The sequence below is a fragment of the Aedes albopictus genome, chromosome 2 (assembly GCF_035046485.1).
Source record: "Aedes albopictus strain Foshan chromosome 2, AalbF5, whole genome shotgun sequence".
Lineage (NCBI taxonomy): Eukaryota > Metazoa > Arthropoda > Insecta > Diptera > Culicidae > Aedes > Aedes albopictus.
The window spans coordinates 285918629-285942014 of NC_085137.1; the positions used below are offsets into that span (position 1 = coordinate 285918629).

Genomic DNA, 23386 nt, shown 5'->3' on the forward strand with positions numbered 1-23386 from the left:
GCTCGTTTTGCCATTCGCTTGAGAGTACCTCCAACAGCGTCACATGGACCTTTGCCATGTGAAGTTGCGAAGAAGTGCCATTCTGCTTCCAATCCATAATTGGACCGAAAACTGCACAAACTGGCAATTTTTTTTTGTTCTTATAATGAGCTGCTGCTCCATCTGACATGAAAGTAATTTTTGAGAAATCAATCGATTGTTTAATGAAATCCAGCAGTTTTGATATAAATAACTGAACTGCTGTTGTATCGTGTGTAAGTACTTCAGATATTATTATAAAGCTCAAGTTTTCCAACTTATTTTCTTTTCTGTAGTACACTTCAAAGGGGTGAATGGTAGCTTGAGAATTATTCCAATGGTAACCTTGAGCTGAATTTTGAATGATAAATGAATAATTTTCTGAAAAGTCACAAATTGTTAATACTTCACCCTGTTTAAGAGATTCTTTTTTATCCCGCAAAAATGAGGATTGTTCTTTATAAATGAAATCATGAGTTATAAGCTTATCAACTTTTTCTACAAAATACGGAACAAACTCGTCTATAGTCTTAGTAATAGTTTCCAAATTGCATCGATCAGTGGTTAGCCATTGTTGAAATAAAACCGATTCTTTATCATTCGCTTCTAATAATGATGTTAGTTCACTGGTTCTAGGCACACAATAATACAATTTCAGCAAACAGAATGCTGTTTTAAGCATTCAGATATCAAAACAAGCTGAGAAACAGGTTCTATTCCAGTTGGGATGTAACGCCAAGAAAAAGAAGGCACCCAATCAAACAAAGTTGTAATGCCCATTGAGTGTTATCAAATGGGTATAAGGATTCTTGATACATCCTGTACGAGTTAATGCGCAACACGCTAAAAAAATAACATGAAAAAGTTTTTGTTAGAAAACCTTTTTTTCCTTAAAAGTGCCCATCTTGTGATGTATGGAGGAAAGTTAGGCAACAATATTGACTTTCTTGGAAAAAAATTTCAAAACATAAAAAAGTGGGCATTTTCTGTAAATTGACTTTTAATTTTAAAAACATATTTTTTAGCGTGTAAAAATGTATTTAGAATTTTTAAAATATTTTTTCATGAAAGCTTGGACAATTCTCTAAAAGTCCCCCATACAACACTTTTCTATAGGTCTTGTCATTTTTGAGTTACATCGATTTTAAAAAATTCTTCGAAAAAAAGTTAGGCCCTCTTCAAATGTTACTTTTGAAAATTTTCGAAAATTTAAGTATGCAAAGTTGCTTATAAAAACCTAGTCTTTATGCCCACCAAGTTTCATTCGATTCTGAGAGGGTGTTGCCAACCACTGGTCGAGTTGGCGCGAAATTCGTCATGTTAAAAACAGATTCATAAGTTTTCATCCGCGTAATGGTTACATTTATTGTGCCTTTCTGATGGAATTAACTAAATATGCTCCGTTCTATCGTGATATGAGCCGACAAAGTTTTCATCCGACAGCATATGCACGTCGGATGAAAACTTTAGAACCCGTTTTTGAATTATTCCTTCAAAAAATGAAAGTCCAAACTTTTTATATCTTTCTTCTAATTGGTCATTTTTTTTATATGAAAGAAAAAATATCAAAAATACATATTTTTACACTATGAGATTTCACCAATCCTTGTTTGGCAGTATTCAGTATTACTATTCACAAATTTTTCAGTATATATTTTCCTGGCCACTCGTGCTTGCTGCTTGCCATTCAATGCGCCTAGATTCATCGGGGCCGATGGCGCTTCTTTAGAATGAAGAAACCAGGGTCCACTTATTATGCGTATCTGTTCAGGTTTCCTTTTTCAAATACCGGCCGTTATCTATGCAAATTGGCAAAATTTATCTAAAAAGATTGCTGTAAGTCGCTGGGCACCACACCGAAGCGAGGCCAGCTTCTCGACAACGAAGAGGATTTAAATGGTCTCGAAAGTCTTTACAGACGCACATTATACCCATCATCGTAAGGATTGAGAGCCGGTGTGGTGCTTGTTATTATAACCGTGCTTCTGGGAATTCTGATGTTGTTTTGCAGAGCATGCGGACGTTAATACGAATGTAAGCTTCACTTTTCCATGTTCAACCAACCCAGCTGATGATGCGGAAAAAGAGCACAATTTATTCCTCACATACACGATAATGTCTTCTGAAAGTGCCTTATATGAGAAAATAACATAATTTGCTCAAATATGGATATTAAGGCCTGAGAGCCTAAAGAAGTGAAAACAAGTAACTATTTTCCTAATAAGCGAGTTCTTAAAATCTTAAGAACGGTAAAAAATACGACGCTTGTTGTCGTCGTTAAAATATTATTATGCCCAAATTGATTTATCGAAATTTCACACGAATACTTGCGATGAGCATGCTCAGCAAGACATTATTCAACGTAACGCTGCCAGAATTATTGCTAACGTACACTTATTAATATTTTACACTAATCAAGCAAGAAAGTACTCTAAACCACGTAACAATAATAGCTTAATAACAGCTTATTCAGCTTTTTTTTACATCGAGCTTAAAAGCGCACGGTGGTTCCATTTGCTCAGGCTGGTGGTCATAAATAATTTTCTTCGTTTTTTATGGTTAAAGTAATAAAAAGTGTCCAGAAATAGCATGTTTTGACTAAAAAAAGGTGTTCCAGTGTCTTATTATGAACATCACATAACATTGGAAAACATTAAATTTGAAAAATTATATTTATAATCAGTTTATAATAATGAAAAAAACATTAAAAAAGTTATTTTTTTATTTCTGCTAAGTATTACAAGTCGAAACATGTATCGCACGATAATGTCATAATGGATATTTGTGAATAGTATCAGTATTAGTATTATAATTGTGATTTTATTAGTAATAGGTTTTACATCTTCCACAATTGAAAATTGTAAAAATCTGAAGATTTTTCCTAAGAAATTAATCAATTTCCGTTATTGAAACACAGAAAAATCGTCTCAAATAGAATAATTATGTATAACTACAGTATCAAATACTCATTAGCGTGGGACACAAAAAGACATTTTACTCCTGTACACTTTTTGAGTTCCATTTTGGCCCCATATCAACTGTGCAAAATTTCAGCTCGATCGGAGAAACTATATTTTAGCGCCAGCCATTTTAGGTTTTCATACGATTTAGTATGGGGAAAATCAATGTTTCAAAGAAAAATAAGAAAGTATACAGGAGCTTGAGTTTTTCCATTTTTTGTATTTTCCTATATAAACCGTGTACCAGGCTAATACTCATAGGCAGAGAAGAGAATTGTCGGACAAATGATGAAATAATATCTAAACTGGTAGCAGATGATTTCCAACGTTTTTGTTACGATCAAAACAGAAACTGAATTTGTTGCGTACTTTTCAACTCGTGAATAATTGATTATTGCTAAACCAAAATCGAAACTGTTTGATAGTAGATCTTAAACAGCGTTGCAGTGGTTATCGACTCGTAGTAACCCTGCGAAAATCGCATTGCAGGGCCTAAAAATCGTGGTGTATGATGTTTATCCTGTTCTGTTTATTTTGAAATAAAGCTGTGTCGAACTGGGTGGATTGTCACAACAAATGCAGGTTGGGACATTTTCGTTATTGATGCGTGATGGTTGAAATTTGATTCAGTGCTCATCTAGGGTCTTGTACCATTTGGGCAGGTGTACCTATTTTGGGCACTTGACGCTATTACTAAGTCGATTTCAAACCGATTGATTTGAAATGTTGTGCAGAGTTAGGCACGTACAGTATCTAACTCTGTACAAAAACTCAAATCAATCGGTTTGAAATTGACTTAGCTATAGCGACAAGTGCCCAAAATAGATACACCTGCCCAAATGGTACAATACCCTATATATATAAAAATGAGTTTGAAATTCCTTTGAGGCAACAAAACTTACGAACGGGTGAACCTATCAGCATGACTCTTTTTTTTCTAAACCATAGGGGGATAATCTGCTCAACAGACACCCTAACAACAGAAGGTTAAGGTTGTGTACCCGAGCAGGGGAAAATAGCAAATTGATAACAACAGAATCACATAGCCTATTTTTATATCATAATTTGTTATTATTAACTTATTAAAATTCGTCTTCTCAATAACATGTTTTGTTGGGCAATCTTATTCTGTTTTGTTCAAGTTGTTGGGATGTCTTGTGAATTAACATTTTAATAATATATTTTGTTGTAGAACAAGTTCAGTTATTATTCTACTTTAGAGAATGTACAAATATGTGATGAACAATAACATAACAGTAACAAGTTCACAAACTACCTGTTATTAAGTTGTGATTGGTCTAACAAAACATGTTATTGAATTAGTCTTCCAGGAACATTTTTTGTTATAATATTCGTTATTTTGCCGCTTATGACAGACAAGTTTATAACATAATATGTTATGCTTATAACATAAAAATTACTGGTTCTATTATACAGTTATTAAGTCAAAATAACATATTTTATTATGCTGTTGATATTTTCTTCTGCTCGGGTAGGTCTGAGGCCGTCTTCTACAACAAAAGTAAAAGCCAGGACTACTCTCTCCTCGTACCCACTAAACACATTCCTATGGTCGTCAAACCCTACGTCTCTCCGGAACCACCAAGAAGGTATTGCTTCAGAGAGGGGCTAGTGCACATCGCACCCTCAAGGTTAGCTGCGTAGCCTAGCAGCAACGAACATCGATGACTCGCTCTGGAGAGTCCATCACGGTAACATGCTGGTGCTTAGCCAGTTTCCCGAGTGGTCCTCGCCACTCCCTTTGTCCGCGGAAGACGGGCAGGGTCAACCCCGCCCGCGCCCAACTGCTTTGCAGACATCAAGAACTGATGCCCACTTGCAACCCGATCTGACCTGCTGAAGGCAAGGGTATCACTACCCTTCACCTTCAGGCCCTATCAGCTGCACCAGAAGGTTGCTGACAGCAGGGTCTCTACCTGCCCCGACCCTTGCCGGGGACCCCTTTCCAACCGCGGGCTCGGATCCAACCCAGTAGACCGACGCCACGACAGCACCGCTACCGAAACTTCCTCTCCGCGGCCACTTAATCGCTGTAAGGGTCGATCTCGACCGCAGGGCACCGGTATGACCTACGAAGCCGACTCCGAACCCCTGGACCACCTCTCGTACTGCATCTGGACTAGCCACTCTCCGAGTCCACGCGCCACCTCCTCTGTAGCTCCCAGACGATATGGGAGATAGCCGTTGAAACGGCGTTCCAGCCAAACTCATCCCTACACATCCTCTGGACCAAGTTGTCCGGGTTTGTGTCCTCCCCGCATGTGGCAAGCATGCGGTCACGCATTGTGCGAAAACGCGGGCACACGAACAAAACGTGTTCCGCCGTTTCCTCTAAACCATTGCACACTGGGCATTCGGGAGAATCTGCATGCCCGAAACGGTGTAGATACTGTCGGAAGCAACCATGACCTGTAATAACCTGTGTCAGGTGGAATGTAACTTCCCCATGGCGCCTATTAATCCAACTATCTACCCTCAGTATCAACCTATGGGTCCACCTTCCTTTGGTGGAACTGTCCCACGCGCGCTGCCATTTGACCATAGAGGCCATCCTGGCAGTCCTGCGTATGCCTCTTGTGCCGCGCATTTCGAAGCACTCCATGTCCTCACTGATAAGAATGCTGATAGGCACCATACCAGTAATGACGTAGAGAGCGTCGTGTGACACGGTGTGCTTCCGTCGGTAGCATTTAGTACTTAGCGCGGTGCGTCACGCCGGGCCGCCATACCTAAGTATGGACGTAGCAACACTAGCCAGAAGCTTGCGCTTACTGGCGTACACCGCAGAGCTATTGGACATCATCCGGGACAGTGCCGCAATAGCTGTGGAGGCTCTTTTACAGGCATAATCGACGTGGCTACCGAAGGTAAGCTTATCGTCGATCATCACGCCCAAGTGTTTGACGGGTCGCTTTGACAGGATAGTACACTCTCCTACACTGATCTCCGTCTGCTGCTCCGACTTCAGGTTGTTAACAACCGTCACCTCTGTCTTGTGGTGAGCCAGCTCAAGTTTCCTGGATCGCATCCACGCCTCCACAACTTTGATCGAGTGGTTGGTAGTCAACTTTACCTCCTCGATCGTTTCACCGTAGACTTCGAGCGTAATGTCGTCGGCAAATCCGACAATCACCACTCCCACTGGGTACTCTAACCTCAACACCTCGTCGTACATGACATTCCATAACACCGGGCCTAGGATGGAACCTTGTGGGACTCCTGAGGTTATGTGAAAGCACTTCCGACCCACCTCTGTGTCGTAGACTAGTATACGATTCTGAAAGTAACTTCCGAGAATCTTGTACAGGTACTCCGGTATCCCCAGACGCAAGAGCGCATCGGCAATAGCAGACCAGCTGGCGCTATTAAACGCATTCCTTACATCCAGAGTCACTACCGCGCAAAAGCGAATTCCCCTCCTCTTAGGCTCGAGTGCAGTGAATCAAAATTCAACCATCGCGCAACAATAATGACAATGTCGCAACCTGTATTTGTTGCGACAAACAAACCCATGCGACATAAGTTTGTCCCAACTTGAAAATAATGGGTTTAACATCGTACACTACGAGTTTAGAGATTTTTAAGCCTTGCATTGCGATTTTCGAACGGTAACTTCGAGTCGGTAAACACTGCAACTCTGGTGAAGCTCTATCATCAAACAGTTTCGACTTTGGATTAGCAATAATTGATTATTCACGAGTTGAAAAGTACGCAACAAATTCAGCTTCCGTTTTGTCTGCAACAAAAAATTTCGAGATCATGTCATTATCTGTTACCAGTAGGGATAAAGAGTAATCGTCGCACCTTCTTTGTTGCTTGTTTTGTGCCTCTTTTGTCTGACAATTCTCTTCACTGCTCGAGTGCTTTCTCGGCGGTTTTTGTAACCGACAAGATAGCGTCCACGGTGGACCTCCCCTTCCGGAAGCCGCACTGGTTACTCGAAAGACCATTTTCGCCCTCGGTGAACCGCAACATTCTATTGAGGATGATCTTTTCGAGCACCTTCCCCGCCGTGTCAATCAAGCATATTGGTCTATATGCCGACGGGTCTCCGGGTGGTTTCCCCGCCTTTGGCATTAGTACCAGGCTCTGCCTCTTCCAAGCTTCTGGGAAAACTCCCTCGTCCAGGCATTTCTCCATAGCAGACCTGAACATCTCGGGAGCCTCTGCAATAGCTACTTTTAAGGCCAGGTTCGGAACTCCGTCCGGACCTGGGGCCTTACCTACGCTAAGGGACTTAGCTATCCCCGCAAGTTCCACATCGGTGACACTCTCCTCATCGCCAGCTCCAGCCCCCGGCTGTCCTACGAAAAGAGGCCAAGGATTAGGATCATGACGCGGAAAAAGTCCTCCAATGATCCCCTCCAACATCTCTGGAGATTGCTCTGTAGGATCAGCATGACTCTTGCACTTTTCGATTTGTATTCATGATGGCTGTGTTTATAAAAAGAAAAAGTTAAGAAAATCTACTGAAAAAAGTATGAAAATTGATAAAGTGCTGATTTGTTATGAGCTGGGAAGAAAATCAACACGAGGAGGAGCGATCAGGCTAAGGCCGGGGTGGCCTCTGATGTACATAGTAGCCGACTCCATTCCACTCGGTCCATGTCTGTTTGTCTCCAGTTCCACACTCTGCGTAGGATCCGCAGATCGTCCTCCACTTGGTCGACCCACCTAGATCGCTGCATACCACGTCTTCTTGTACCGGTCGGATGACTCTCGAGAACCATTTTAGTCGGGTTGCTATCCGATATCCTGATGACGTGACCCGCCCACCGTAGCCTCCAGATTTTCGCGGTATGGACGATGATTAGTTCTCTCAGCAGCTGATGCAGCTCGCGGTTCATTCGCCTTCTCCAAGTCCCGTCTTGCACCTGCACTCTGCCGTAGATGGCACGCAACACCTTCCGTTCGAAAACTCCAAGGGCGCGTTGGTTTTCTGCACGTAGATCATCTGAGGGATGAGGATTTAATGTGTCACATATTGAACCACAACCTGCGTTTAAGTAGTATTTCAAGCACATATACGGCTGATTTGCATTTAACTTCTTGCTGTAAAGGCGCATTCTAATTGCTTGCCTACTTGGGATGTCAGAATTCATTAAAAAACTGTAGAGTAAGGTGGGGCAAAAGTTCGACCTTAGTTGGTAATTCAACCTATTTCAAACAATCGAAGCAGATAAAAATAAATAAATATCGTGTGGTGATTCTACCATCCATGAGCTAAAATTTTGCTGAACAAAGTTAAGCCAAATGTCTTTTCAATTTTGAGTTACAACACTTTTTGTATGTGTGTGTTTTATTCGAACTCTTGCCCCACCACTGGGGCAAAAGTTCGAATCTAGTGTTTCTGGAATTTCGCTAACCGTAGCACACTATTTTGACACTTTGGTAATAGAAATATCTGAAACCACTTAATATTTGATGTTAAAACTGGAATACACTTTAAAATTCGATTTGGATTTTACCCAAATCAGGGTTAAATTTACTACACCAAAAATTAGTAGTTTTCCGCCAAATTCAGATAAAACAACTTTTTTTTTCAACTTTAATCGAATTTTCTCACTAACTCCATCACTATTAGAGATAATATGTACATTTTGCAGAATTTTAGGTTTCTACCTAAAGATGGCACATGACTCGAACTTTTGCCCCACAATTCGAACTTTTGCCCCACTATGTGTAAAATACGATTTCCAAATCTTTTTTGCAAAAAGTCATACATGCTAGAGCATCTTCAAAATATACCTAGTTATGCCCCAAAATAAAATATCGAATTCGATTTCATTAAAATTTCATTCCATGCGTTGGAAGGGCCATCGCATGTTACAATTTTTGATCAAAAACCAACATTTTGTCATAACTTCTCGAAATATTGATCAATTTTCATAATTTTTGGAGTGAAAGACTCTTTTTCAAAAAGGGTTCGAACAACCTTGACACCCGAAAGAAATAATTTGAATTGAGCTCAAAAACTTCAAAAGAAACTCTTGCCCCACTCGAACTTTTGCCCCACTTTACTCTATTTCTCCTTTGAAAGGATGAAACGTTTTAATATGTATTCCAGCATTTTTCTGTTATTGGACAACTGTATTTTCAGCCAAACGGCATTTAAGCATCTCTTCATAGATCGAATTTTGAGGTTATGGGGCAGTGTTGTGGAAGATCTCAAAGAGCACCAACCTGAGCTGCAAACTATGTCTCCAGTTATGACGCCGCAAAAATATGAAAAAAAAAAATCGTTTGAAAGTATTCACTACAATGCATTTAAAAGTAGGGTATCGCGCTACTTGGGCGGTGGTTTTCTTCGTCTGTTATTTTCGTCTGTTTTCCACTGTAACTCGGTCAATTTTGAACCGATTGACTTGAAATTTTGTACACGGGTAGATACTATACCTATCTCACCGCATTCCAAGAATTGTGTCAATTGGTTCAAGATTGACTGAGTTATAATGGAAAACAGACGAATATAGAAGCCACCGCCCAAGTAGCGCGATTCCCTATAGAAACTACAGAGAAATGCGTTGTGATTTAAATTCCTAACAAAATAAGTACAAGCTATTTATTAAAAAACACCAGACCCAACAATCAAAATGTATAAACCTACGTCAACTTTGAAATCGTACAAATGTTTTGGCTACTCCCACCATCTTCTCACAAAACCGGGCCTGGCTGGAATGTTTCTGAAATTGGCTCGGTTTACTTTTGAATTTATTTCCCATCCTCTGTAGGGAGCAGATTTTTTTTTCGTAACCACGTTCTTTTGCGCCCTCGCGGCGACCGTCGTAGCTTATGTACAAACCCGAAACGCATCCTCTTGGAAGCGAAATGAGTGCGGAATTGTGCGTATTGTGGGTGCCCGCCCGTTATGTGCCCCACTTCCAGAGCCAGAAGCTTTTCGAGGACAAGAATATTTTGGTGTGTTTTCTTGTTTTCGCTTGGGTTTTCCACATCTGTATTGATTGATTTAAAATTTCATATTTGCGCTACGGGTTGTAAGATGCGATGAACTGAATCATATTATGGATTTTTCCATGAATGTGTACTGATGGCTCATATAGTCGAAGTGTTTAGCATGATTTTCAGCAAGACCATATTGACGGGAATGGGTTCGATTTTCGGTCGGTCCAATATCTTTTCGTAATGGAAAAATTTTCGACATCTTTGTACACATAGTATCGTCGATGTATGTATGTATGAGAGCAAAATGATCTAATTAACAAAGAAAGCTCTTCTTAGTTATAAACTCTGAAAATATTCACAGAACAGAGCTGAGAAGCAGGCTCTGAGCCAGTTGGGATATAGTGACAGAGTGAAGAAGAAGAGGATATGCTCTAGTTAGTTGAAATGTGTTTTCACACTATACCCACAGTGCTAATTGGACGCAACGGCTTTGAAAATTAGGTCTGCAGTTAGTTTGAATCTGCAAAAAAGAGCATCCTTCATGTATGCGAAAAAAAAAGCTATAAACCGTTTGCCTGCGTTTCCCACGAGACAATTTCCTCTATGGAGTTTCTATATATGCATCACTAATTGGAGACTCACATGAACAAGAACCATCCGATGTCATAACAAACGAGTAAAAACTTGTATCGATGACGGTATTTTAAAGTTTTTTTTTTAATATTGATATTTTGGCTTGGACAAATAACTATGCAATTATAGAAAACAAAATTAAATCACACTGTTGATGCACAATTGAATTCGATTGATTTCTGTATGACATGCATAGTTTGTGTTTCATCCGCTCTACTCAATTAATATGCCTAAGGCCTTGATATTCAAAACACGCATTCAATCACAGTTGAGCATGATGCGTGTTATTAATGATTCTATTTTTTTAAACTTTCAGCTCTAGATTGGTCTTGCTCTAAAGTGCCATGCAAAAAAAGTCTTCCTTCTTTTCTACAAAGAATATGACTTAATTTAAGGGGATTCATTGTTTTGGACGTATCCATTTTGCGTAAATCTTCATGATTCTTTTTACGCGGTATTCTGCACATAAATTTATCTTTTTATGTTGCTATCTGTTTGAGAACCTTTTGACCCCGCCGTAATAAAGAACTTTACATCAAGAGGGACGGTGCCATTCCAGACAAACTTGTTCGCTATACCTACCTACATATATTGCAAGCAAAATATTGTGTGAAAGGATGAACGCCAACCTCTGTTTTGGATATAATTGGATATCTCCCATTCCGGAAACACTTTTACCCTGTGGAACCTTTTGTTTTGCTATCTCTACATATCTCGAGAAACAAAAATTAATTAAGGTGCTGGTTAAATAGCAGTTAGCGACATCTTTAATTAAATGATTGCGGTTTTCATCCTAGTATCTTTCAATCCAGTGATTTTGCGTTCAATGGCGTCACACCTTTCCTTTGGTGGTTAAATCAGGGATAATCTCCGCACAACTATTACAAGCTTCAATCATTTTTGTCAATCTTATTTAGCAAGAAAGGTAATGGTTCAAATTTCATCCGAAAAACAAGCATTTGATAGAAGGTCTCTAGGGACATGCCTCATAAACCAATTACCGCAAGCTATCCATACATTTTGTAATTAATACTTACTTGCTAGAAGTAAGTCACAGTGACTTGTGCGCAACAAAAACTTGCGCCGCTGTGACTCTTCTGTGACAAGTGTGTCACTTGGGATATCTTAGTACCGTCAAACGGGGTTACTTGCAACAGCGGTGTAACTTGCAACAGGATGGCATACACTAAATGTGAAGCATTTTCTAATAATAATGAAAACTAGTATGCCCTACTATTTCGGTTATAGAGATTATGTGTATCAAAGGTCGATTTAGTATAAAAATTAGATTTATTTCTTTGTTTATGGTTTAGCTACACTGTTAAAACGGATTGCTCATTTTATCCATAAAAACAAGTATGAAAATCGTGCTTGACTTCTCCCTTATGGTAAGTGCGAAAAGTCTGATGACATTGCTTGCAGTTAGGGTACCTAATAGTAAGCTTAGCTAAACGATAAAAGTTTGATAAACTCATCGACTAAGTAATGCAAAAAATCATTATTATAGTCCACAACCACTATGGGGTAACATGCAACAGTTGAATTTGTCGAAACCTTCTATTATTTATCTTCATTTCACGATATATTTGACAGAAATAACCGAAATGGATCATTTGTTGATTACGTAACGCGTTCATTTTCAAATGACAATTCTTTTTTTACATTTTTTTTGCACGTTTGAAAGTCATTGTTGGGAAATACCACATTTTGAAGTTTTATTCATGTTTCATCATGTTAAAAGTTCAATTTTTGTTAATGAACGCTGTAAAGCAATCACCTACATCAATTCTGAACCTAGATGGAGTTAATTATGTCAGTTTAATATCCAAATTAGCGAGTTTGACATTTACAAAGTAGAATAGGTGAATTTCAATCATGTTAATTTAGCTGAAATTGCCAAACACCACTTCAAACTGAAAACTGCTTGAAGATAACTCACTCTACCTTTTCAAGAAATGACATTGTTGACATTTTGTAATGAGTGCTAAGTCACGAGAATCATATATATTTTGTGTTTGAGGGACGTGAGACCTGTTGCTAAACAATATACCGTAATTTCGGGTGAAATTGATCACTTTTCACAGTTTTTGGCTTCTTGTTTTTGAATAGTTATCGATATGGTCAAACTCAATGCTTTACAACAAGTACTACCACGGGTTTCATCAGTCAAGAAGGTTGAAACTTTTACTGCAAACCATTTTATTGCAATAAATATCATTTAAAATATAAAATCAGAAATTTTAGTTTCGGGGTGAAATTGATCAGCCAGCGAAATGTCTTTGTAAATTCTCCATCTGAATTAACCATCCCAGAATGCAAAAAGCTTTGTAAAACTTATACAAGTTTAGTAAATTCTGAATTATTTAAGTTAAAAGTTCAATAAATCTAAAGAATACGCCTGAAAGTATGCATTTTTTATAATAAACTAGCTGTCCCCGGCAAACTTTGTCTTGCCTACTGTGTTTGTTGATATTTCAAGTCCCTAGCCAAGCGCCCAAGTCCCTTTTCAAAATGTATGAATACCCGATTTTCAAAAACTCTCAATTTTCCCATGTTTTTGGCCTCATAAACCTTTCTTGGGTGAAAACTAACAGAACAAAACTTAGACGACCCAAATCGGACTATCCGTTCGCAAGTTATGCGCGGTCCCACGTATGTCACTGCATTTTTATATATATAGATGAGTCATCACTTTAGCAAAAAAAATTATGCACAAATATCAATATTTATAAAACTTTTGATGACGAAATCGGGTTTAGCGAACACTTGGGAGCTATAAACATTCACTCGAATATTTATTCCATGTGCGATACAGCTACAGTAACAAAAGTTTGAAAGTGTCTGTGAAATTCGTCAAACACGCAGCATCGGAAAATATTAAATTTAATACAGAAATATGTGACTAATTAGCTGTAAAACATGTAAACTCATCATTCAATAACCCTTCAGCCACATGATGGCCATTTTATACAAATTGTTTTAAGTTCAAAGCTTTATTTTAGACAAATAAAAATTGCCCTCACGTTGATCAATTTCACCCGAAATCACGGTACTCTCGCTTGCAATAACTATCAATCCTTTTATGAAAAATTATATGTCAATTGGTTAGTGTACATCTTTTCATGGTATGTTTCATGCATAACATCAAAAATTTACAATACGACTAAATACAAGAATGTTAGTGCTGTTTAATGACAGCTAACTTAGCTTCATGTCCTATGTTGCAAGTTACCCCACAGATGAGGAAACTTGCAACAAGCATGTATTTCGCACCTCCTGATTAGGTGGCAACGTATTTTGGTAAACCAAGTGCTGCATAGTATTCTACTCGGGGTAATTAGCGTACACGATGCTTTACAGGATGTTTCAAATGTTTAGATTTTCAATGATATTGCTTCAAAGTAGAAACGTGTTGCAAGTTACCCCATTTGATGGTACATAGAATAAGGCGACACTAGCCAGAAGCTTGCGCTTACTGACATACACCGCAGAGCTATTAGACATCATTCGCGACAGGAGTGTTGTGGAGGTTCTTTTGTAGGCGTAATCAACGTAGCCAACGAAGGAAAGTTTATCGATCATCACCACCAAGTGTTAAACAGAGCGATTCGAAGTGATAGTGCAATCGTCTACACTAATCATCACATGTTGCTTGGACTTTAGGTTGTTCACAACCACCACCTCAGTTTTGTGGTGAGCCAGTTTACAGTTTCGTGGAGCTCATCCACTCCTCGAAAGCACAAACGCGATCTAGTGGGCAGCAGTCAATTCCACTTCTTCGATCGATTCACCGTAGATCTCCAGCGTAATGTCGTCAGCAAAGTCTACGTTTGCCACTCCCACCGGGAACTTTAACCTAAACATCTCGTCTCGACCCAGGATGGAACCCCTGATGTTCTGTGAAAGCACTTCCGGCGCATCTCTGTGTCGTAAACTAGTACTCGATTCTGGAAGTAACTTACGAGAATCTTGTACATGTACGTGTATCCCAAGACGCAGAAGTGCATCGGAAACAATGACCCAACTGGTGCTATTAAATGCGTACCTTACAACCATAGTCACTACTGCACAGTAGTGGGCAATTCCCCTCCGCTAACACTGCAGCGCTATCTCGGCGGTCTTTGTAACCGACAGGATAGCGTCTATGGTTGATCTCGCCTTCCGGAAGCCGAACCGATTGCTCGAGAGACCGTTTACACCGTCGGTGTGCCGCAACATTTCTGTTGAGGACGATCTTTTCGAGCACCTTGCTCACCGTGTCGATCATTCATCATTCGGGGAGCCTCAGCAATAGCTACTTTTTAGGCCATGTTCGGAGCTCCGTCTGGACCTGGGACCTTACCTACGCTAAGGGACTTTTCTATCCCCGAAAGTTCATCATCTGTGACCCTCTCCTCATCACCAGCCCCAGTCCCCAGATGTATTAGAAAGGAGGCCAAAGACTAGGATCATGGCGCGGAAAAAGCCCCTCGATGATTTCCTCCAGCATCTCTGTAAACTGCTCTGTAGAAGCCATTATATCCCTTTTCTTGGCCATCAAGATCCTGTAGGCATCACCCCACGGATTCGCATTGCTGCTCTGACAGAGACCCTCGAAGCAGGTATTTTTGCTTGCCCTTTTCTCAGTGTTCAGCGTGACTTTAGCAGTGGCGAACACCCCCGCCGTTCGTTTCGCTCTTCCTCAGTTCGCATCCGCCACCTAGCCCGTGGGCAGGCGCAGCGCAGGTCCGCAATTGCTTGAGTCCACCTGTTCAGCAGCACAGTTGCTGATGGACCCGGTTAGGGTGGTGCTTCGAATCCAGTTTGACTTTCTATTTCGCAGAATCGTAACTTTCTCTGTGGTTTAGTTAATTAAAGCGACTAGCGATACGGAATCGTAGGTTCGCATCTCACCAAAACAAGAGGTAATTTTTTCACAAATTTATCTTTCACTGGTTTAGCTGGAAAAGGGCAATAAATTCATAGTCAGCACAGCTTACGCTAATTCAAGGCAGCAATGAATTCGAACTATTATGTAGGGCAGCAAGCCGTTTAAATGCTTAATACGGTTTACTCAAATGCTTAGTGATAACATGGGTATTAACCAAACAACTAGGTGTTTGCTTATCTGTGAATTACAGTAGTTCCCTCTAGAAAACCGAGCACTTGGTGAGTGGTAGGCGGCAAGTACAAGATAGTGTTGCTTGTTTAATATGAATGTGTAATTTTAAAAAAAGACACTACACCGTCTTCAACCAGAGGTTGCACAGACTAAACACGATCACTAACAGGAGACAACGGACAACGCATGGAACACCTAGAGGTCCAGTAGAGAACTTTTCGTTTGATGAAAAGTTTTTACCAACTGGGCTTACGAAACGGCCAGAGGATTGACGCCCTCAACCGCACGGCCACGAAGCCTATAATGGGCCAACTTCAAAAAGAACTACTAGCGCTGCCATGGAAAATAAAAAAAAACGCTTTAGAACAGGGCTGCCCAACGTACGGCCCGCGATGAAATTTTGTGCGGCCCGCGGTGCGAATTAAGAAAAATAATAGAATTTGGCTTTTCAAATAATATTTTTTAGTTTTTTTTTGTTTTTTTTTTCTAGTGAAATTTAATTAAAACTAGCTGTACCCGGCAAATTTTGTCTTCAAGTCCAAGTCCCTCTGATAACAACATAGAAGCAATAATAGGATCCAGCGTGGGATCCTGCTCGATCTATGAATGCCATTATATCCATCGATATCCAAAATGCTACAAGAACTTGTATTCAATAAGCACTGAAATTCCATTAGAAAATGAAAAATGTTTCATCTTTTAGGTGATTTTCGACCGGAATACTACTAGTATACAGATGTTGGCTTTCTCGGTCTAGGGTCAATCTAAACGGCTTCATGTAATATGTTTTATCCACTCAGGCAGAAAACAAGAAGCCCACACCCCCCTATGGCGGCATTAAACCATAAGACAAAAAACGGTTGACTGAGTAGGTACAAGTAATCGATGTTCAATGTTAAAGTATACTAAATGAGCAATGTTTTTAGTTTTTCCCTTGATAAAGGCCAAATAAAGCCGGCCGAAACGTCGGGTAATCCAAAACTAGCCGTTTAGATTGACCCTAGACTGAGAAAGCCAAAATCTGTATATTCTCATCTTTAGAATTCTAATGTTTCTTTCAGGTTAAAGCCATTATCTTAACCAGTAAAGTTCACAAATGTTTTTGAAAAAATGTTTGATTGATAGTAGAATTTCAATTTCTGGTCCGTCAATTGGTATGGAATGTGAGCTGTGGCCCGCGGCCGTAAAAGGTTGGGCAGGCCTGCTTTAGAACATCTTTTGGAGATGGCATGGATTGGCTTTAATTGAATCGTTCTTACTACGCCCTTTTACCATCACAAAAGAAATCCATAAACCAATATTGGCCGATCAACAGGTAAGTAAATTCATTTGATATACATACTTGGATATTGGACCCCAAGTATATAAAAGGGCCCATATATTTGCAGCTGGGTATTCAGCATGACCATGTTGAGGGTGACGGGTTCGATTTCCGGTCGGTTCAGGAACTTCTCGTAATGGAAATTTCCTTGATATCCTTGGGCAAAGCGTATATCTTCACCTGTTCAGTCACATTGACTTCAGATTTAAATAGACGCAAAGATCAAACGCTTTTGCGGTATCTCCTTTCCATAAAAAGAACAATAGGCGTTTTACTCGGAGACTATAAATAGTAGTGGCTGAAGAGCGCTCAAGATCTGGTCGAAAAGGATGCTGATGCACATTCCGACTAACAATGATTGATAATCGTTGCTAGAACAGAAGACTACCACTATTGAGTTGTCTCAATAGCGTATTTGCTACGAGATCCCACAAAAGCGGGGATAGGACTCCCTCTTGGGAGCATCCACGAACATGCAATTTTATAATTGCTGTTTGATGCAATAACTAAAAAAGATTCCATGATTTCTTGCGGCTTCCAATAAAGCTCCGTAAGGTATGTTCTCAAAAGCACCCTCGATATTTAGAAAACACCTAGTAAGATTTATTTTGTGTGAATTGTAAACAACTTGGTGTTTACTAATACCCAACCCCGCCTTTAGACGGGGTATAGTTTGAGCATTTTTGTAATTTTTGTTTCGTGGAAAACCAATTTTTTTATATTTTTGGCTGATATTTAGTACTGTTTTGTATATCTCAAAATAGTTTTTGGTGTATTTTAAAGCGTATTTACATTTTTTTTAAATCATTGAAAAATTGATGTTTTAGTCACCTTCTAGAAGTCATTGTTTATTTTGTATTGAATCGCTACAAATAACATATTTTAAATTTTTCCCAAATCATTCTATCTTAGTTTTATAGTTTAAGGGAATCGAATACACTCTAAAATTATTTTCCTTAAAATTACACGGAAAATAAAATTTTCTATGAAAAAAATTTAAAATAAAAATATTTTGACAATAATCATAAAATCTCAAAATGTTTTCATCTCAAAAAATCCGTACCCCAAATAGGCTTCCAGGAAAAATATAAAACTGTGGGGATGTTCAAAAATAAAAATCATAAAAATCGAAAACTGAAATTCACGAAATCGAGAATTAAGAAGAATCAGCTTCCAAAACATGTTTAAATCGATTTTAGATGACGAAATATGATATTTAGATCAAAATCAAAAATTTGGGTATTAGAGGGTTAAAGTAAATCAGACTATAGTGTATTGTATTTTCATTGCTGTCAGTTTTTGAAAAATTGGGAAAAGAATGACGAGAACCGAAAAACAACGTCACAAAGAAGATTTTGCGTAAGCACCTGGAATTTTTTTAACTCTCTCATCAATGATGTCTGAATATCTCATCTTAAAGCATTGTCCAGTTAGAATCCGGACGCAAAGTGTTATTTATTGTGACGCCCTGAATGAGCAAAATCATCATTCTTTTACAGCAGTCAGATCAATAGCTAGTCCTCTATTATTGGTGAAAGTTTCATCGATTTTCTTGCAACGAGTGAAAAGTTGTTTCAGATTGAAAACAAGAGAAGAAAAAAAAAATCTTGCACAAACGCGCTTAACCGTTATGTGTCTGACATTTTTTTCCTTTTTTTTACACTGTGCTTTTTAAATGGGCGCTGGGTACCCAGGAACCCTGTCGGCCACATAAGGGTTAAAATTTAGCGAGGTGTACGGCAGTCGCGAAAAATGTTAATATCTCCAAAACCATTATGTGTGATGTGCTCAGATGCTGTTAACCATGCCATGAGGAAGTGTCCCCGTGAGATTCATGGATTAATCTGCTTGGAAATCCAAAATTAGGCAGGAAGTTTGAGTTCTGGGCATCGTTTTCTCACATCACGATAATGACACTAAATGTGTACAAGGATGTAAGCCTCAAGAATCGCGTGCAGCTTTTCAAAAATGCACACAAGGGATTTGTAGATGTTTGAGCTACTTTGGCGAGCTATCACGACAGCCGATGTTCAGTGGTATCATTACGGATGGACAATGTTTATTAACTAAAAACAAATTTCAAATTCAAAAGAAGATATGTTGTTATAAAACATTTCAAAAAAATAGAGGGGTGTTATTTTTGTAACTCAAGTGAAAAATACTTGAAAAGTGCCTATTTTTTCTAGAAAATCATCAATATCTTTTGAACGAAATGACGTAGCAACATTCTCAGCGCACAAAAATGCGTTTTTGGAAGCTCTAAAAGTGATTCTTAGGCGACTTTGACGAGAAATTTGAAACAAAAGAGATAAAGCAATAAAACGATTTGTTCTAGCGTCACCCTATGAAAACTATGGGAAAATGCTCCAAATTTGATCAAAACAGATTGAACGCTTTATCTTTTATGGCTCAAATTTCTCACCAAAGTCGTCTAAGAACCATTTTTAGAGCTTTAAAAAATGCACATTTTCGTGTGCTGAGAATGTTGCTACGTCATTCCGTTCAAAAGATATTGAAGATTTTCTAGAAAAAATAGGCACTTTTCAAGTATTTTTCACTTGAGTTACAAAAATAACACCCCTCTAATTTTTTGATATGTTTTATAACAACATTTCTTCTTTTCATGCGGGCAAAATATATTTTTTATGTTTGTCCCAACCCATCATAACACCATTAAAAAAAAACTATGATTTTTTTTAAAGAAAAACGCCTGTAACTTTTGAACCAAAAAAGATAACGACCATCTCAGCGCACGAAACGACGCATCTTCAAATGCTCTACAAGTGTTTCTTGGGCGACTTTGATGAAAAATCGAAACTGGAAAAGTTAACGTCAGAAAATCGGTTTTTCTTGAACCATCCCAAGCTTATTCAGAAAAATACCTCTCGATCGGTCAATTTTAAAGCTACATAAAAAATGTCTTCAGCAAACTTGCTCAAAATCGATGGATCTACAACTATCCCGAAGAATGTATATAGTTATTCTTGTAAATAAAAATGTTTGATTCCCAATTTCTTTGAAAATATGGACCACCCTAATTTTCATGTATACTAAAAAGAGGGCCTTATTTCTAGGAACAACTTTGTAGAAGACCATATTAATCTAGAAAATCATTTGGAGGCGCTGAATACATCTTTCCTCGTAAATCTGTTTCGTGGACCATTGTGCATTGTGCAGTTGGAGCGGACCTGGTGTGATAGTAAAAGCATGTGACTACCACGCTGAGGACCTGGAATCAAACCCCACTCCCGACAAACTTTCAACAATGTAAGTTCTTCCTTCGGAAGGGAAGTAAAGCGTGGGTCCCGAGATGAACTAGCCCAGGGCTAAAAAATCTCGTTAATACAGATAAAAAAAACATTGTGCAGATTTTTAGGGAAATTATCACGGAAAAAATGAAAAAATGTTTGAAAAGCTAAATTTAATAATTGCAATGATATTTTTCCATTAAACTACAATAAATTATCTTTGTTTTGAGAGCTTTACATTTTCTGTTTGTTATTCCACCTCTGAGATATAAACCATTCATAAACCACGTAGACCAAAATTTGGCCATCTCAGATCCCCCTCCCCTCCCCCCTCGTAGATTTTTGTCCGTTCAAAAATTTTAAAATTTGTTTGGATCGTAGACTTTGGCTGGACCCCCCTCCCCCCAAAAAGTCTACGTGATTTATGAACGGCCCCAAATGAACAATTTAAAAAAAAGAGTTCGCATAATTTCAAATATTTTTTTTTCAAACTCGCTGAAATTTACAAGTAATGTCCAAAATACACATTGAAAGATAAATATTTTTGGCATTTAACAACATACTGCACATACTACACAGAAGCATGGCAACACAAAAGAGAACTACGAGAATCCCATATCTAAATGATCCTCCAAACGCAAATAACTAATTTTGGATTTTTTTTGTTTTGTTTTATCAGTGCCGCTTTTTATTCCGTATCTTTTCTATAACATAGAAAAACATCTAAAATTGAGGTAGGTCAACAACTAAAATTATTTCTCGTCACACATGAAGAGTAGTCAATACAGAATGGCTTACCCTGTGTCGACCTAGATTCGAAAACACCGGGTCTGATCTAGTCCCTAGCTGTGCCATAAAGTAACAAAGTACATAAAGCAGCTTTCCCTATAAAATCGTTTATGCATTCAGTATAAACCGCCCATCCCCATTGATCTTTACTCCAGTAAGCTTACTCAGTGTTACTCGTACTAAACAGATCCTCTCACCATCCCTGTGGGAGGAAAAATACTCGTCCCAATTGTCGGCACTTCGATCAACCACTTATGGCGAGGATAACAGAAATAAATGTTAACTGCTGTTATGCCTTGTTGGAATTAAATTTCGAACGGTTTTATCTGCTTTGTCTGGTTGATGAAATTTCGGCTCAGATTATCTCTAGCGATATATTCCGTCGTAGAATTTGAATCACGTTGTTTAACGAGTTTTTTGTCTGAACATATACCCGAACAAAGAAAAATCCATTCACTGCGGAAGTAGCAAAGGACTGCAGAGCGCAAACCTTCATAAAGTTCAATACTCCTTTTCATCTGCAGTTATGTAAACGGGCCGCCGCAGCCAGCCATAGAATGGAGCATAAACCGAGAGAGCATGTATGTCGTCTGGTCCGTCTTTCTTCCAGATTTTCCTTTTTTGGTTTGGTGAAAGCACTGTCACCCAGAGACAATCCCTGTCGCCACTGTTTCGTATAGTGCAGACGAATGATTCGTCAGCTATCAACTTCACTTTTATACTTCAAACTTATTCTGCTGTGCATTTCGCAGCATTTATCTTACACAATAAACACTCCTTATCCCCTTACAAAAACAATTAAATACTTAGCACTGATGATTATTATTGCCACTCTTACAGCACTTTCGCCAACCACTTTTATTAAACGAATGAAATCAAACACCTTGCCGTGTGCAATATACTATCAAGTACTTCACAGCACTTATTCCTGGTTTTTCTTCCTTCTTTACGTTACGCACATAGGACAGATCAAATAGAAGAAAGCGGGTTGCGATAGAGACCGGATGTATAGAAAAGACTGTGAGACACTCCAGCCGAGTGCAGCAGCACTATGAAACACATAAACACAACAAACCGACTTCTCGTATAGTAATGGTTACTTTATATTCTTCCCAAACGATGTTGCCTGGACCGAGAGCAAGAAGCGAATTCGCCTGGATCACAAAAAGCAGTCGACGATATTACAATGCTGGTCTGGTGCCTACCCCCAGTTTAGATCCTTTTCCGCTCCTTCGTGGCGACTAGCTACCATGGAAACGGCGTTTTCCGCTGTTACGACGCTTTCCGTTCGGCTTTTTCCGTCGTCCGGAGGGGAAAATCGACGCGCACCAGCGGTGCTTATCAACCGGCAACCAATATCGAGCACAGTGGGATAGACGACGGAAAAAAACGACCCTCATACGATGGTATGGTACTACGCCCATCAACAGTCCCTTCTGAAGGGACGATTTTATACTTCGCATAACCTACCTCGTTGCCTCGGTGCGTAGTTCGTTCGGATAGTCTTATAGTGGAACTAGAAAAAAAGTATACTGTAAAACGGGGATATTTTAATAATTCGAACTGCTACAGTATTTCCGTAGTAATGTGAATGACGAAAATTAACTTTTATAAAAATGCTTCAAGAGAAAAAGGTGGGCTCACTCAAGCAGAGGTGCTGTTGATACATAATCAAATATGATATTTTGATTCAATAACAACTTAATAACAGTGAATTTGAAAACTTGTTATTGTTAATTACATAACCCAATAAATCATGTTATGGAATAGTAATACTTTGATAAGTTTACAACATCAAATTAAGACACGGACACCTTCTTCAGCCAGAAGCTGTACATATTGAACGAAACTTAACACTTGACAACGGACACGACATACATTACGAGCACCAGTGGATACGAGGAAGAAACATTTCTTGCGAAAAGTTTCATCACTCGGAGCGGGAACCGAACCCTCACCCCATAGCATGGTACGATTATACGCTTGGTGACGCTAACCGCACGACCACGAGGCTTCACAAATTATGATATAAAACAGGCTATTTCCTCTGCTCAGGCAGCAAAGCAAATTTCAGAAGTCTCATACAAGAGTCACACCAGGGCCAGTGGGCCGATAATGGGCAACTTATATGTGACGTAATGTGATTAACTACACTAGTTTATAAAATAAAGAGAAAGTCGTGAATTTTAGTCAACGACCAAAATTTTTGAAGCACAATTTTGCGCTGATTTCGAAACCGTGCTTCAAAAATATTTAAGTAGAGTTCAATATAGAGTTTAACAACTTTTTGAATTTACTAAAATTCAAATATCTTGCGTTTTGTTCAACGAATTTAAAATATTTTTCCATAAATAGAAAGCTGAATATAATACCATTCGATCATCTGAATGCA

At 38.9% G+C, this 23386-nt stretch overlaps 1 protein-coding gene across 11 annotated transcripts in view; it reads right to left on the reverse strand.

Annotated features, from left to right (window-relative positions):
- Positions 1 to 22509, reverse strand: part of LOC109408233 (GTP-binding protein Di-Ras2) — a 118009-nt gene extending 95500 nt beyond the window's left edge. The window contains exon 1 of one of the 11 annotated variants that reach the window (XM_019681494.3): positions 22095 to 22509. The gene's annotated coding sequence lies outside the window, so the exon portion shown is untranslated. The other 10 variants (XM_019681493.3, XM_062852000.1, XM_062851999.1 and 7 more) reach the window with 10 other exon arrangements.
- Between the last annotated feature and the right edge of the window lie 877 nt (positions 22510 to 23386).